Source organism: Neopsephotus bourkii, unplaced genomic scaffold (genome assembly GCF_033783945.1).
Source record: "Neopsephotus bourkii isolate Nb327-2 ecotype Australia unplaced genomic scaffold, CSIRO-AGI_Nbou_v1 NB_845, whole genome shotgun sequence".
In the NCBI taxonomy this organism is placed as follows: Eukaryota; Metazoa; Chordata; class Aves; order Psittaciformes; family Psittacidae; genus Neopsephotus; species Neopsephotus bourkii.
This window is the reverse complement of record NW_026901341.1, coordinates 1,326,590-1,342,221: the sequence shown is the minus strand read 5'-3', so window position 1 is coordinate 1,342,221 and position 15,632 is coordinate 1,326,590. Positions and strand designations below refer to the sequence as shown.

The 15,632-nt window shown below is 49.0% G+C and overlaps 1 long non-coding RNA gene across 1 annotated transcript in view; it reads left to right on the top strand.

Moving 5' to 3' along the window:
* LOC133213756 (uncharacterized) overlaps positions 1-15,427 on the top strand; it is a 532,499-nt gene extending 517,072 nt beyond the window's left edge. The window contains exon 3 of the long non-coding RNA XR_009725873.1: positions 15,390-15,427. This is a non-coding gene — a long non-coding RNA (uncharacterized LOC133213756). The remainder of the gene's footprint in view (positions 1-15,389) is intronic.
* Positions 15,428-15,632: the final 205 nt, after the last annotated feature.

The following is a 15,632-nucleotide window of genomic DNA, read 5'->3' as shown; positions in this document are numbered from 1 at the left end:
GGAAGGAGGTGAGATTGATCTTTGTGTGTTTCGAGAGAAGCTTGAATAAAGGTGCTCCCAAACATTCCGAGGGAGGTGTCCTGGGCAGCCTGCAGTATCCTCAGGGGCTGTATTACTGAGTGCCCTTCTTCTGAGGAGCATTCATGTAAAGCATGTGGGAGAGACCTTGTTTTCCCACAGGCCAGATTGAGTCCTCAGAAGAGCCATAGCACGCTGGATGAGGCTGGCTGGCTAGAGCACTTCCTTGGTATGCAGACTTTAGCTTGGCAGGAAGACTTTGTTGCGCCTGGGATGCCAAACGATTTGAACAGGCTCCATCCCCATTGCAGAAGTGCTCTCTGCCTGCCTCTGGGAAGTACATGAAGTGTGCTCCTTAGCTCTTCCCATTCCCCATGACCAGCAGGACCAGCCCCCTGGATTATTGGAATGAGCCTGATTTCAGGACATCCAAAACCACAATAAGGACATCCAAACCCCCCTGGCCCTGTGATGACAGCTCCCAGGAACAGTTCTGCTGCACATAGTTTCCTATCTAGGAACCAAGATAACCCAGTCCCAAATACAATGCTACCACACTGCCACATGTGGATTCACCGTCTCTCCAGGCTAGGGAAGTCCTCACACCTGATTGATTGAAACTATTCTGAGGATGCAAAACCAAATAAAGGCCTTGGTGAGTGCATTGTCTAATAGCAGAGGCAGGCAAGGAATGTAGCAAATACCACTTTGCTTGCCCAAACCCCAGCAAAACATAAACTCTGCAGCCAGGCATGGTTGACTCAGGGTAAATGTTTAACTTTATCCTCCAAAGGCACATGCAGTTCAACAGCAAGAAGATGAATAATACAGAATAACCCACACACACTCACACAAATACTTTGCTTACCATAAAGCTCCTTTGAATGGCTTTGGAAACAAAGTCAGATTGAGACAGGAGTTTATTTGAAACTGGGTGTGTTGTCCCCTTTTTGGGTACCTTAACAATGTACATACATGAAAAACAAATTGGTACATGCTGCAAAAGAAGGGCCCTGACTCGCCTCCCCGAAGTAATGGCATTTCCTCCTTTGTAGGGTCTCCTTGGGATTTTCTCTGAGGGAAAAGCAGGAAAAAAGGGCAAGAACAAGTGCAGATGCTCAAGGTCTTGGACGTGTCACATGCCCTGCCCTAGCAGGGGGCATTGCCTCTAGCTGGTGGGGAAAATGCAGGGTCAGGCTTTTCAAAACAAGCCGTGCTGCTCTGCAAACAAGCTGCCTGATCTCCTCCTATGGTGAAGCTTTGCTACTGGAGAAGCCAGGGAAGCTACGGGAGGGTTTCAGCTATGGGAAGCATTCTTGAACGAAGAACTTGCGACTGCTCCAGGCAGCAGTGCCTGCTGGTTTCTCCCATGCTTGTGGGTTGATAAAGCAGCTCGCTGGTGGCAGGAGACGGGTAAGTGAGACAGCTGAGGATTTGCCTGGCATTCAGGGATTAACACACAAGCAGAGCATGCCTTGATTTACATCAGCTGTATGGAGCATGCTATAAAAAGCTACGTTAGGGAGAGAACAAAGCACGAGTAATTTCTGAACATTACTTGTGATTCAGTGGCTAGAAGCAGCAAGGGGAGTCTCTGTCCTTCCACATTTTATCCCTGATTACGGCATGACAATGAATGCTGTATCCCTGCTTATGGGTGACAGTGAACTGGGATGACAGCGAGCAGGAGGGGTAAAGCTTCTGCCAGGGAATGCAGGGGACCGTGCGGCTGCCCTTTGCCCACTGGCCTGGGAGGGTGTCTTCCCATGCCCCAGCTTGCTGCAGGAGAGACAGTGCTCATGCCGAGGGGCTATGGGAGCACACACATGAACCAAACGGGTCTAAGAAGTAACTGCAGCTCTAGAGATCCCTGGGACCACGCAGGAAGAGCAGCAAAATGTCCTAAGAACAGTCACACTGCAAAGGAAGAACATCATAAGCAAAGCAAGAACACGAGATATTTTCCAAGAACACTTTCTAAGTATCCAATGATCTGCAACTCAGCAGTTTCCAGGGGCAGTCCTTGGGATTTAAAAGCCTTCTATGCAATATCCTCCTGCAGATTTGTCTGCTGGCTTTTTGGACCCAGTCATCTCTTTCCCAGAGACGTTGTTAGTCCCATACAGAGCTCCCTGCATGCTTTTATCACCCTCTACACCTTTCCTGGTCCCTCTGTACCCCTTGAGACCAGAGCACAAGAGAGTATCACAGACTGATGATAGGTGGGAACTCCTCTCTTCCCTGCCAGCTACAGCCAAGGCAGCAGAGTTTACCAAAGGCAGGCTGTTAAAACCAGAGAAGTTGATTCCCTTCTTGACACTGAGCATTAACACTGCTGCCAAGGTCCGTGGCCGCAGATTCAAGCACAGCCAGTTATTATAGGGCCCCTGATGGCTGTGCATGATTAGAGAGAAAAGTAACCAGCCTGAAGCAAAGAGCGATTGCTCTGTGTGTATGTGTGCATGTTGCTGCAGTGCTGTAACAGGAGTAAAAGCACAGAGGAGAAAGCAGACACTTCCATTTCTCAGGCTGCTATTTTAGCCATGCACCACTTAGCCTGAGTCAGATGGGGTGTTTCTATAAGAGCTGGACTTCATCATCGGGGTATCCGAAATAGCATCTATGTCAGTGGCCAGTGCGGAGCCCTCTCCCCCTCTCTGAAACAGAAAGTTTTCACCTGCCTGGTGTAAGTGGAGGCTGTTGAAGAGAAAAGTGCTTGGTCATTTATGCCGAGCCCCCAGGAGTGTGTAACTCTCCTTTAGGGCAGTAAGAGGGAGGTAGCTACCAGGGCTGCAGGAGATGGCTCCTGGCCAGTGATGTGTTCTGACATGGTTGATTCACCAAGTGAGTGTATTAACCAGATGTGTAAAGTCCCAAAGCACCGTAAACTTGCTGTGTTTGCTGTATCTGTGAAGCACACATTTCGGGAGGTGTTACAGCTTCTTTGGCTCTGTCCTCCGAGGCTGCTGTTCGAGTGCGATTCCCTCCTTTGTGATGAAGGGAATTCGGCATTCAGGCCCAGGAGATGCCTGAAACCAACCCATCTAATGAGACGGTAGGTCTCCAGGGCTGTGAATCCTCTGCTCAGAGGTGATTTGACAGCACCTCGGGGCAGTTTCTCTTCATCCAACCTGCCTGTTTCTATGAAACTCATATAAATACACTGCCTGTGAGATCTCACATCAAGAGCTATCAGTGAGGGGTGGACATAAGGAGCCACACAGGGACACATCTCCCAGGGCATGTGCCACTGTACAGTTCTTTAGGAACCAGGCTAAAGCTTACCTGGTGCCTACCATTGTCCCAACACTCCATGTGAATCACAAAGTTGTTGTCTCAATATCAGAGGAAGGGGGGGGATGTACAGATTTTCTCTTTAATCCTGAAACAATATGTAGAAAGATCTGGAGATGTCGGGGAGTCACATATGCATAAGGGAAGTGGTAAACACGTTCTCAGTGCTTTCCTCTGCCAGGAATAAAAACCCTGAAGTTAAGAGAAAGGGCAAAAACAGAAGAGAGACCGTAGGTTAGTATGAAAATAACCTTCAATTCTTGATAGGTGACAGCACTGCGCTGCATTGCCACTCTGCCCCTTTCCTCACGTCATGTTTGCCTCAAGGAAAATGAGCTCTTTGCTGCTCCAGTCCACTGTTTCATAGGCATTTCTTAGCCAGACCCAGACAAGTACACAGGTACTGAATGCTTTTCTGGGAGGTGTCATTCTCATTGATCTCAAAGCCTTTGAAATCTCAACTTACATTTATTGTACAATGTTCAAGGTTGGTTGGAGTACCGGAGGATGTAGGTATCTAACTGCTGGGAGCTCCAAAGGTCCTTTTATTAGCCTGAACTAACGCAATTCTGGATCCCTAATTAAGCAGCATCATTATAAAATCTAGGAGAAGAAGCTAAACAACATGTGGAGTAGATTACACACTGCTGTGGCCGTGCACGAGTCCTGTCACTGCAGGCTTTGGAGTAACAGCCCTGATGGGAATTAAGATGAGGCAAACAATCAGGAGGAACACGCACTTTCCATCTGCCTTAAACCAGAGCCAAGACCTCCTGCACACAATGATAGAATCATAGAACAGTTTGGGTTGGAAAGGACCTTAGGATCATCTCATTTCAACCTCCCTGCCATGGGCAGGGATGCCTCACCCTAGACCAGTCACCCAAGGCTCTGTTCAACCTGGCCTTCAGCACTGCCAGGAATGGGGCATTTACCACTTCTTTGGGCAACCCATTCCAGTGCCTCACCACCCTAACAGTAAAGAACTTCCTCCTTATATCCTTATATCCTTATATCCTTATATCCTTATATCCTTATATCCTTATATATATCCATATAACCTGAAAAGTTACACCCAGGGAGTGCAAGTTCAGTCTGTGGCATGGTGCAGCCACAGAGCCCAGGCTGAAGCCCCCTGATCCCGCATGGGGGCTGCTGAGCGCAGGGCACATGTGCTTCTTGGTGGGGGGTGAAGAGGTCCTAACTCAACCTTGTAACCCCCAGCTTGCATAGGAGCTTTAAGAAGCAGGAGCAGAGCAAAGCCATCTTCCACCCCTTGCTCACACAACACCTCTTCTCAGAGGTGAAAGAGTGGCTCTGTTAGCGGCAGTCTACACTGAGCAGAGCCACCACATCTTTCCTGTGGATAAGGAGAGGCAGCAGAGGAGGCAGCTGGAGCAGGCTGAAAGCTTTTTCTGAGTGCCACAGGAAAAGAAACCATTATGAAAGCGCACTGAAAGCCTATTCATTGCTAAGGAAAGGGCTAGTGAAGAATGTGGGACGCATGCCGAAAGCTGCCAGCCAGAGCAACAGGGAGATTGTTAAAGCCCTTTGCAAAGACCCCTGTCTCCTTCCTTTGGCAGTGAGGATTCTGGACATGGAGTCATTTCGGACCTACCCATTGAAATCCTGTAAATAGCTGTCTGCAGGAAGGGAGAAGCTGGGTTACTTCGTGTGGGAACTGTAGGTAAAACACCCATAGAGCAGCCAAATACAGTTAGGAAGGAAGGCAAAAGCACACCCTGGAATTACCAGACCTTATAGGGAGTGACTTGAACTCCTCAAGGAAGCAAATGTGGCTGTCTTCAGCTGTGCTCCTCAGCAGGGAGCAGTGCTGACCTTCTCCATGCCGGCTGCTTGTGCAAGAGGCTGGGGCTACAGAAGCTTTTTGGTCTTCAAATGGGAATATTTTACTCTGAGTCAGCTGCTACCTGTTCTGAGAGACAGGAGATCTGTTTCCTGCTCTCTGCCTCCTGGTTTCTGTCTTCTTCTCCTGCCTGCTCTTCCATTTCTTTCCTTTGCCCCATCTCAGCTTTTTATCGTCCTTTGAGCTGTTTGGGATGAGTGCCTGTGGGACAAACCCTGGCCAAGGGGCACCCATCCAAGGAGCAAAGCCCCCTCCAAGTGCCAGGCTATCCCCTTATCACTCATAAGGTGATGCTTATGAGATTACCATGCCCATAACTATTTGGATCCAATTCAGTCCCTCCCTGCACGGAACCCTGTAGTGGTCGATGCTGTACAGACACAGCAGGGAAAAGTTCTCTCTGCCTGACTACTCTTGGCTGCAAGGAGACTCCATCACGACTGCTTTCACGCCCAAGGGTTTTAAAGTCATGGACCCAGTCCCTTCAAAGTCATGAGGCTTTATGGTTTAAAACACACAGCGTTTAAAAGAAAATCAAGTGCATGTTCTCCATTTGCCTTTGGATCTGGGGCCCTTGGGTCATATTTTTGAGCTTTTCCCCCCAGACCCAGAGTATATATTTGGACCTTTGGCTAGAAAACACAGAGCATCTTTCTTGTCTCCTCACTCACACACATGCATGAGGCTTTTCAGAACATGAAGCCCTTGAGCCCCTAAACTTTGGCCAAGGGGTTCAAGTTATGAAGGAATCAACAGGTAGGTAAACAGATACCCATGCATAGCACCATTAAATACAACAGGCCAGAAGCAGAGATGTAAAAGGTTACTGCTACTTTTCTGAAGGATAAAACTAAATCTTCTCAGAGCTGGGGAGAGAAAAGACATGGAAACACTCAATGTATTGGAAAAACAGCCCAAGGGCTGGACCAGGAGCCTCTCTGGAAAGAAGAAAGTACATTCAATAACCGAGCTCAGCTGAAGCAAAACCATAGAAAACAAACTGCCTGTGCCAGGAATTTGGGGAAAGGGCCAATACTGGGAAAAGGGGAGAAAAGAGCACAGAGAATTACTTAGTTCAAGTGAAAACAGAGCAGGACATCTGAAGAACATAACAGGGAGGTGCGTGTTACAACTGGCGAGGATTAAAGAATCAGAAGAGAAAGAAGGAGAGGCAAAGACAGCTTTAGAAGTAATGACAGGGAAATCAGATTTCCAGGCAGAGCTCAGACATGTCAGCTAAGTGGAGCCTTGTGAGTGCTGCATGATGCTTAATCCGAAAGGCATCCCAAATTCCAGTAACAATATCCACTTCAAGCCAGCAGATGCTCTGTCTCACCTACACCCTAAGGGCAAGTAAAATACTGGTGTTTGGAGGTTTGCCCTTCCCTGCATCCATCCCGAATCCTGACTTACCTGTGCAGGGGCACAGCTCCTAGTGAGGCAGGTAAGATGAGCTGTGTCCAGGTAACAAAGGGGTTAGAGACCTGCCTGCAAAAGCCTCATGGCATTTTCGCCCCAGCACGACCAGAAGATGCATGGCTGAGATGGGATTGCAGGTCACTTTGCTCTCCCCAAAACTAAATGATTGTGTTCTTACCAATTCACCTCCATGGGACAACGTGTGCTGCCAGAAAGGGCTCAGATAGCTACAGTGCTGCAGCACATTTATGCAAGTGGTGGTTGGATGGTGCTCGCTCCCCTAATGATATCGTGCTTAGCAGGAAGAAAGGGGAGCAGCCAGGGCACCCCAGGACCTGCACAAGGATGAACTGCCTCCATGAGCTCCATGATCGGAGACTGGCTGTCCCTTGCTCCCAGCTGGAAACAGCCAGACTGTGGGATCCAGCCTGAGGGGACAAGGCAAAGCTGATGGGGACAGGAGGTTGGTATGGTGGATCTTGCAAGGCAGGAAATTCCTCTGTGGTAAAACACTGCTGCCTTCTACTTCTGCTCAATCCAAAGTGCAGCACGAGTGGCCAGGCACAGTCACATCCCACCCTTGGTGTCATGCTCACCCAGCTTGTTGATTGAATTCGTTCTCAGAGAGGCAGGATTTGGCCTCTCAATCTGTGGTCTTGCAAGCAGTGAACCATGAAAAACGAAGAGTTGACAATTCAGTGCTCCAATGCTAGGACTTTGTCCTGAGTGGGCTAAGCAAACAAGTCCAGACGGAGTGACCTATGATCTGCGCAGTTAAGGGTGCACTCTACACTGCTCCACTTCTTTTAATCATATTAATATATGAGCCAGGCTTCTTGCTTAATTAGTCAAATGAAGAATGAAAAGTGAATGCCCAGAAGTAAGCCTCGACTTGTTCAGCTGGCTTATAACCTCCATTAATGTGCTGGGAGAGTTGCGCTGGTTTGGTGTCTGAAGGTTGAACATGCCTGTTCATGTGGTGCCGAAAATGGTGAAGAGCTACCAAAGAAAGGGATTGAGATGTTCAGTACCCCTTGACCTCAGCAAACACTAAGGCAGTGACCGTATGATGCTCTTGGAAAGACCACTTCAGATGAAGAAAGGTGCAAACCTTTGCTTAGCACAACGCAGCACTTTGGTGCAGCCTGGAGCAAGGTTCCTGCTTCATCCCTGGGTAATTCCTCAGGGAACACAAACTGATCACCAGGGATTAGTCTTTCACAGGAGAGCATCACCAGCCAGCTCCAGCAGGTTCTGGATGCATTTTTCTTCACGGGACATTGACCACGGTTGATCCTGCTCATGTGGAACAAGATGACACCATCTCCCATGTGCTACCGGGCAACTAAAGAGGACTGCAGGGAAAACAGCAAAAAATCTTCCCTGGATCAGCACTTTTAGGCAGAAAACTGTTTTCCAGGAATGAATTCTGATGATGAGGCAGGGTTGGGTTATTTTGCACTTTGAAACCAGTCTTTTTCCAGCTTCAGAGGATTGTTCCCCTCATTCTGTCAAATGTGGAAAGTAATAAAGAAAAAAGAAATCTGATGCAAATGCCTCTATCGTCTCTTTTCCTCCCTCTTTTTCTTTCATTGCTTTCAATTTCTGGACCAACTCTATTATTGGATAATTACATTGGCTAAACACATCCAAACAGCTTTAGCAAGATTGGGTAATTACATGCAGAGCAATTGAGCTGAAAATGCACAGAATCTGGTGGAGGTATTTCACAAGAGGCTGAACCAGACAGACAGGAAGGGATGTGTTGGTTTGTGTGAGGGCACCTGCATGCACATAGGGCAACGGGAAATACTGTATTGAGGACCCTGAGCCCTTCCCCAGGACATGGGCTTGATGGATAAGTATTCTGACTGGCACTGAGTGAGCTTCTGAATCTATGCTTAGACTTTTGTTATCACCAGATAAATCAATCCCAGAAGTGAAAACTCCACAAGTATCTCAGGAGCTTCTCTTGCCATTGTATCAGGAGCCTCAGTGGCAAGCACAGCTTTCACCAAACGCATTCACTGGAATTCAAGTTTTGGTAATTAAACCATGGGAACAAGGTGTGTAACTGTACCCTTGGCTCTCTCATAACCAGCAGGAATACAGCAATTCCCCTTTAGCCTCGTGCATATTCAGAAATCACTTCCTGGGAGCTTATCAGCCACCATGTGTGAAGCAGGCATCCAGCATGAAGAGGACATGGGACAGGTTTACCCACCTTTGCTGCTGGCTCCTTCCTTAGCCCTCCCTGCAGATGACTGATAACTGCACATGGAGTTTCCTCCTCCAGGCCTCAGGCACATGGAAAGGTTGGTGGGAAATGCTACAGGTATTGGTAAAGGGTTTCTAGACAAACCCAGAGGTGGCCAGTCATATGGAGAGCTGTGATGGAGCCCTGTACACACTGCATGGTCAGGCTGCTTGGCAAGCCCTAGTGGCACACAAGCAAGAAGGGTCACTTCATCTTCCTAGCACTGTGCTTTGGTCCTGCTGAGGAAACTAAATCCTTTTGCTTTCTGCCACCAGGGAAGTGTTAACTGAGGAGCAGGCAGGAATTGCATGTCAAAAGCTCACTAGCAACATAACATCCCCGGTTTAGCTAAAGCAATTTGCAGGGATGGAACCTGCACCAGTCTGCCCATCTACCCATCTCCCCTCTATCTCTCACTCTCATCTGAACAAAAGACACGAGTTTGTGAGTCACAAGCAGCCCAATTTGAGAAAGCCAAAGCCAATTCTGAGAGCCTCTGGCTCATGGGCGAGACTCTGGCCCCACAGGAGCAAACCTCCTCCAGTCCCACCCAGGCATCCAACCGAGATAAAACATGGCGAAATGCTTCTTATTAAGTGACCCTAGAAGAAATAATGACATAAAGGGCATCTTGATGGTAAGTCCTGCAGGCCAGGGCTGTGAGTCCTCCACATTAACCAGAACGTCCACACTTGGCATGAAGAGGAGGGATGGAGAACAAAGCTGGGTGGACAAGTCTGAGCCTTGGGGCTTTCCGAGCATTGCATTTCTGAGCACTGGACAGGCACAAGTCTGGGCGAAGCTTGATGCTTTTCAGCTGCGTAGGCAGAGTTCAATTTTGCCACTCAAAAGGCAAGGAATTGGGTCATATGCTGCATGGGAAGGGAATGGTGGGGATAGCCCTTGGGCAATGCTGGAGGAAGAAAGATGGGGGCTGGTAGTAGTGATCATAGGATAAACTGGCCACTCCAGACTCTGGCATAGATGATGGGACCATGGTTGCCGTGCCTGATTTTACATTAAAGCTCACAAAGGTTCACTGCACACTGGAGTTTGGCTTTTCCACCAGCATATATCAAACCCATACCACCCCAACAGCAACTCCCACCGCAGTGGATGTTGTCACTTGGTGGTCCCCTGCTATCTAGAACCATCCATCTGAGAAGAGCAGATGCTGTGAAGGAGAGGGTGAAGGTCTGGCACCCCTGAACCCCAGGGCCTCCAAAAGAGAGCAGGGAGGCTGATGTTGTGTTGAGTTCTTCGGATGCTGACGTGCACAAAGGCAGCGTGCCTCAGGGAAACTGGTGTTTTCACACACCCAGACACCTCCCCTGGGACATGAGTCCCTCGTTTTCCCATCTGGTCCCAGTAAGATGAGGCTTGCAGGAGCTACACTACAACATATGGCATTGCTGTCAGCAAACAGGCTGCATCAGCCCCTAGCAAGCATGAACTAATGTAAACCCACTGGTCTCTGAAGCTGGGTAGGTTGCTGTATAGGCACTAGAGAACCTGAAGTGCTGGCATAAAGTCCACAGAGTCATTTGCTTTAACATAAAGAGCAGGGTATGACTGTGATACAGCTGTGAAAGGAGACACATACAGACACACACTCTGTGTGTGGTTTATAGGAGCTGTTATCCCTTGAAGTGGACATAGTGGTGCCTGGGAACACCAGTCACCCACTGTGGCCTGCAAAGGCAGAGTGTGCTTGTAATTGCCAAAGAGGTCTCCTCTGGAAGCAGAAAAAGCAGTACTCTTCCTACAGTGGTGTCCTCTGCTGGTGTAGCTCTTCTGGGGTGTGCAATGAGTGCCCACCACATTGCATGAACCCTGTGCATGCTTGCCCAGCCCCTCACTGCGCTTCAGGGGGGTTTGATGTTTCCATCACTGCTCTCCCTGCATGTAGGGACCAGGCTTCTGAGTGCTGTGAAAGTCTCCATCTCTCTAGTCTGTGCCTGTGAAAGAAACACAGTTATTCTCCCCAAACCTCCTTCAAACCTCTAAGAGAATAAAGGATTGGCTCCTGCACAACTCCAGGGTGAACTGTAGCTTTATGAGGCCCTGGGGATGCTCTCCTTGTGGAGGGAAGCTTGGTCCCACATCACTGCCATAAGCAGGGTCACTGTAAGCCCTCCTGGTTGCCAGTGCAGACCCCATCCATCACACACCATCGAGCATTTCCACTTCACAGACTCACTTTGTCTGCTTTCATTTCCCTGCCGTGACTTCCGTCCTTGCTGATGGATGTGTCCACACCGTCAGTGTGCCAGGCTGGGCACAGCCTGCCCTCTAGGCTGAGCCTGAGGTGCCGCGGGAGGCTCCCAGGGCCACACAACGCTTTTGGCTCTGAATCTGTTTGTGTTCCATGTTCCCCACTTGGGTCTTCATCCACCTCAGGGGAGCTGAACTGCCCCAGATGTGACCTGAGAGGGGACCCTTGGGTAAACACCCTCCAGGGAGATGATGCATTGTGGTTTTACAAAGCTTCCATCACCCTGACTTCAGCAGGGTACCACAGTACTTGGGCTGCATGAGTAAAGCGTGAGCACAGTGTTTTGCTCCTGGTATCCTATTTGGGGGTGGCTTTCATTTGGCGTGAAACCAGGACTTGCACAAATGTGGATATACCCTTGTCCTGCTTGAAGAGCCAAACAGAAGTCAGAATTCCCCTACTGACCACTTTAAACACTGCTGCTCTGCTCCATGGACTATGCTGCTGTTGAAAGCTGGTCCTGCTCCTCTGCTCAAAGCAGGAGTTATTTCCCATTGAATAGATCCTAGCACCAGCACAAGCCCCAGCTGCAAACTGAGCAGCTCCTACCTTAAAACCCCGGCAAGCACTCGGAGCAGAGGCAGGGGACACTGACACCTCCTGGTATAACCTATCCCTTGCAAATGACTCACCAGCCATCACCTGAGAAGCTCTGGTTTGGGATGCACCCAGCACCACCACACACCGGATTCTGGTGCATGGGCCACCTTGAACCCAGGTCTTCCTTTGATCTTTTCGGGAATTCTGAGTTTTTATCATGAATACATGGTTGTTTTCTCGTTATTTCTTCATCACGCCACTGTTTTCCTTGCCAAGGGTGTGATCTAGGTAATAAATGTCTATTCAGCTTTTAAATACAGTTCACCATACAACTCAGTGTTTGCTAACACCACAGAAGCTTTATTAGTAATTAATTCTTTATTAATCAGTTTATTTGAGAACATCATTTTCATACAGGCTCATGCACCCTGTGCTCCTGCCAAGCCCAGCAATCTGGGCAAACATTTCTGTATCCTTTCTTCTAGGGATGACACCTTGTACCATCAGTCACGGACTCATGGGCTGCATCATCTCACTGTTGTTTGCTTGTGGTTCAGTTCATTTGGGGAAAAGCTTTGCAATGGGAGCTAATTATGGAGAGCATGCTGATGGGGCAGATAAAAGCCAGACCCGAGAATGAACCTTTCATTTCCAACAGAAGAGAAATGCAAAGAAAACTTACTGCAATGGGCACAAATTGAGTTCCACATCTCTCGTTGTGGAGTCACACCACCAAGTCCCAGTGATTTGAAGTTATTTGTAGGAGAGTGCCACAAATTAACATCATCCTGATAAAGTGGACCAGCGATTACTCTGTTTTACAAGAGAAAAGGGCAACCAAACAGCAACCATACTCTATTTTTTCTCATAGGCACTTCCTGCTCCTCAAATGAAGATTAAACAAGTGACGAGGAGCACAACTCGAGCCGGGCTCAGCCATCTCTGATTTTCCCAGGGCAGCATCCTCCAGTTCAGCTTCGAGATGCTGTCGGTGTCAAACCCGTGCTCCCCGTCCCTCTCAAACCTCAAACCCCATCGGGCTGAAAAGCGAAGGTAGCGCAATAAAGGGGAAGCAAAGTTATTCCTATTGCATAGTGCCACCCACTGTCGGAAAGACAGACGGCACCGCTGCTGCTGCTTAGGCATAGGCTGTGCCTGCTACTGCAATAACTAAGATGTATCGCTGAGATATCTAAGACAGATGGGTTATCTATAAGGCAGCTCTATACAGCCAGTGGAATATATACACACAGCTGTATACATACTGCTGGGGTCAGGCAGATGCAAGGATTTACGCACACAACCATCCTGAGCCTGGATGGGGCAGGGAAAGCGGGTGTGAAGCAAGAGATCCACCCCAGTGAGGGAGATCCAGCCTTGCTGGGGAAACTGTGCATGGGTCTGGGGGGAAAAATATGTCCTTTGGGTGCCAGCCCCTCTCGGTGGCCTGTAGTTGTACAAGGAGATTGGGAGGGTACAGGGAAAAAACGGGTCCATGTGCATATTGAAGGATGATTAGCTTGTTGTTTGGATTTGATATGTGCTATTTGTGTGCATCAGGGTGGAGGGAATTACATGATGAATTTCATCTGCTAGTGGAAATAAATTCACACAAAGCATCATGCCACTCTGCATTGTGCATCTATACAAGATATTTCCATCACTCTTATAAGGAGCTCAGACCAAAGCATCCCAAACCACCTCCAAACAGTGTATCCTGGGAAAAGGCTCAGCTGTATTTCTCTATACATCCACCATCCATGGCCAAAGGCAACTCAAGCAGCTGGAGAGCAGGGAGCACTCGGATGAGCTGGGAGCACGGTGTATTCTTCTGCAGAGACGCCCTTGGAGAAGAGATCTTTCATTAAGATTGTCATTTGCTACCATTCCCATCCCCGCAGAGGCTGCCTCCTCCTCAGCAGGCTCCGTCCCCGGGGAGGCAGCGCTTGTGAAATATTCATACATCAGAAGAAATTGCATTTGTGAGTGTGGGCTGCAGAGAGACAAGTGGCTGGAGGGGCAAGCAGGGAGAGACAATGGGAGCGAGGCAGAGGGGGAAGAAAGCAGAACGTGGGGAATGAAAAGGTGAGCTGTGATTTTCCCCTGACAAAGCGCACATTGAGCCTCACCGCGGTGAGGAGCCTGTGCCTATGCCGGGGTGGCTGCAGAGATGCTCCAGCACCCGTTAGGGTCGGGAGCGTGCCTGGCTATGAGTATGTGGAGTGACTTGATTTTCCCCTTGCTCAGAGGTGGCTAAACATTTGTGCTTGTGTGGGGCTGGAGAATAACCTCACCTGAGCATGTACAAGAGGCAAAACCATCCCCTAGCCCCTGGCAGATCTGTGTCACTGGGTTAAGTGATTTGGGCACCTTTTCAGGGGACACCCTGGTTTTAAAGAGCTTCAAAAATATTAAATATCCCCATTTTGGGATCTTTGATCAAACTGAATTAAACAGCAAATTAAACAGGGAAAATGCAAACCCAAACCCATTTATTCCTGCACTACAGGATGCTGCAGGTCCATGATCAGCAGGGCACAGCTTGCTTACTGCAGCCCTCTGATATCTCCAGCACGCAGCTGCAAATCTTTTACATTGTGGTGGACCACTATTGCTCCACAAAGCATAGTGCAAGACCTCCCTGGGAGATGCATATTCCCTTCTACACCACTCAGCTTCTTTTCCTCTGCTCCCAGTGTCTCACATTGACTGGGTTCCTTATCGGGGTCTGGAGGCTGAGATCAGCAGTGAAAACAGGAATAATCTGTCCCTTTTTCAATGCTCTGACCATTAGGATCCCCCCATCGCTGCTGCTGCTTCATTCACCTATAGGTGAACACCTACAGGGCAGGAGTCTGAAAGCACCCTATAGATGTTCTCACAAGGGGGCCTTTTGTGCCCTGCGCAGGAAGGATCCTTACAGCTCGGTCCTCGCCTCCCTCGCAGGAAGCATACGCACACTCGCATGACGCAGGAGCAACTTTTGACTATTTTAGGGGCTGCTTTCTCCCTGTCGGCATGGCAACTTTAACTCCTCACCTCTGACGGAAGCTGCTTAAAATAGAAGATCCAGAAAGCGGGCACCGCGCTCCGTGCTCGGCAAGCCTGGCTCCAGCACACAGGCAGAGCAGGATGCGGTGTCTCAGGGCTGGAGGGACACCGGTGCTAAGGAGGACAGGCCTTGGGGCATCGCTGCCCACCTGCTGCAACTGCAGGTTCTTAAACACCACCCAGATTGTCATGATCTTTGTAGTCTTCAGGTCTCCCTATCAGCCCTTCTTTGTGCAGCAAAGCTTTGTCTTGGTATTCTCAGGCCCACCGTTGAAACTTCATCAGCCATTGAACCTCCATCTTTCCATGGATGCTGGCTCCATCCTATATATATTTACCCACGGACCTTTAGGGCTGTTCAGATCTTGTAACAGTCTTTCAGTACAAAAAGGGGGCCTATAAGAAATCTGAAGAGGGACTTCATCCAGGGTCATGTAGTAACAGGACAAGGGGGAATGGCTTTAAACTGACAGAGGCGAGAGTTAGATTAGATATAAGGAAGTTCTTCCATGTGAGGGTGCTGAGGCACTGGCACAGGCTGCCCAAAGAAGCTGTGGCTGCCCCATCCCTGGCAGTGTTCAAGGCCAGGTTCATGGGGCTTGGAGCAACCTGCTCTAGTGGAAGCTGTCCCTGCCTGTGGCAGGGGTTGGAACTGGATGAGCTTTAAGGTCCCTCCCAACCCAAACCAGTCTGGGATTCTGTGATTTTGAGAAAGTCTCCCCAACATCCTGAGGCTCCTTTTTACTTTTACTTTGTTTTGGTTTTTTTTCCTTTGGAAACCCCATTAATTTTTACAACTATTTTCTGCCCAACCATTTTTTTCCCAGCTCGCACATAAACAGTTGCGCCCGCAGCGGGCCAAGTGGGCATGTGGTGTGTCTCCTCTAATCCCTGCTTAACCTAATTCATTT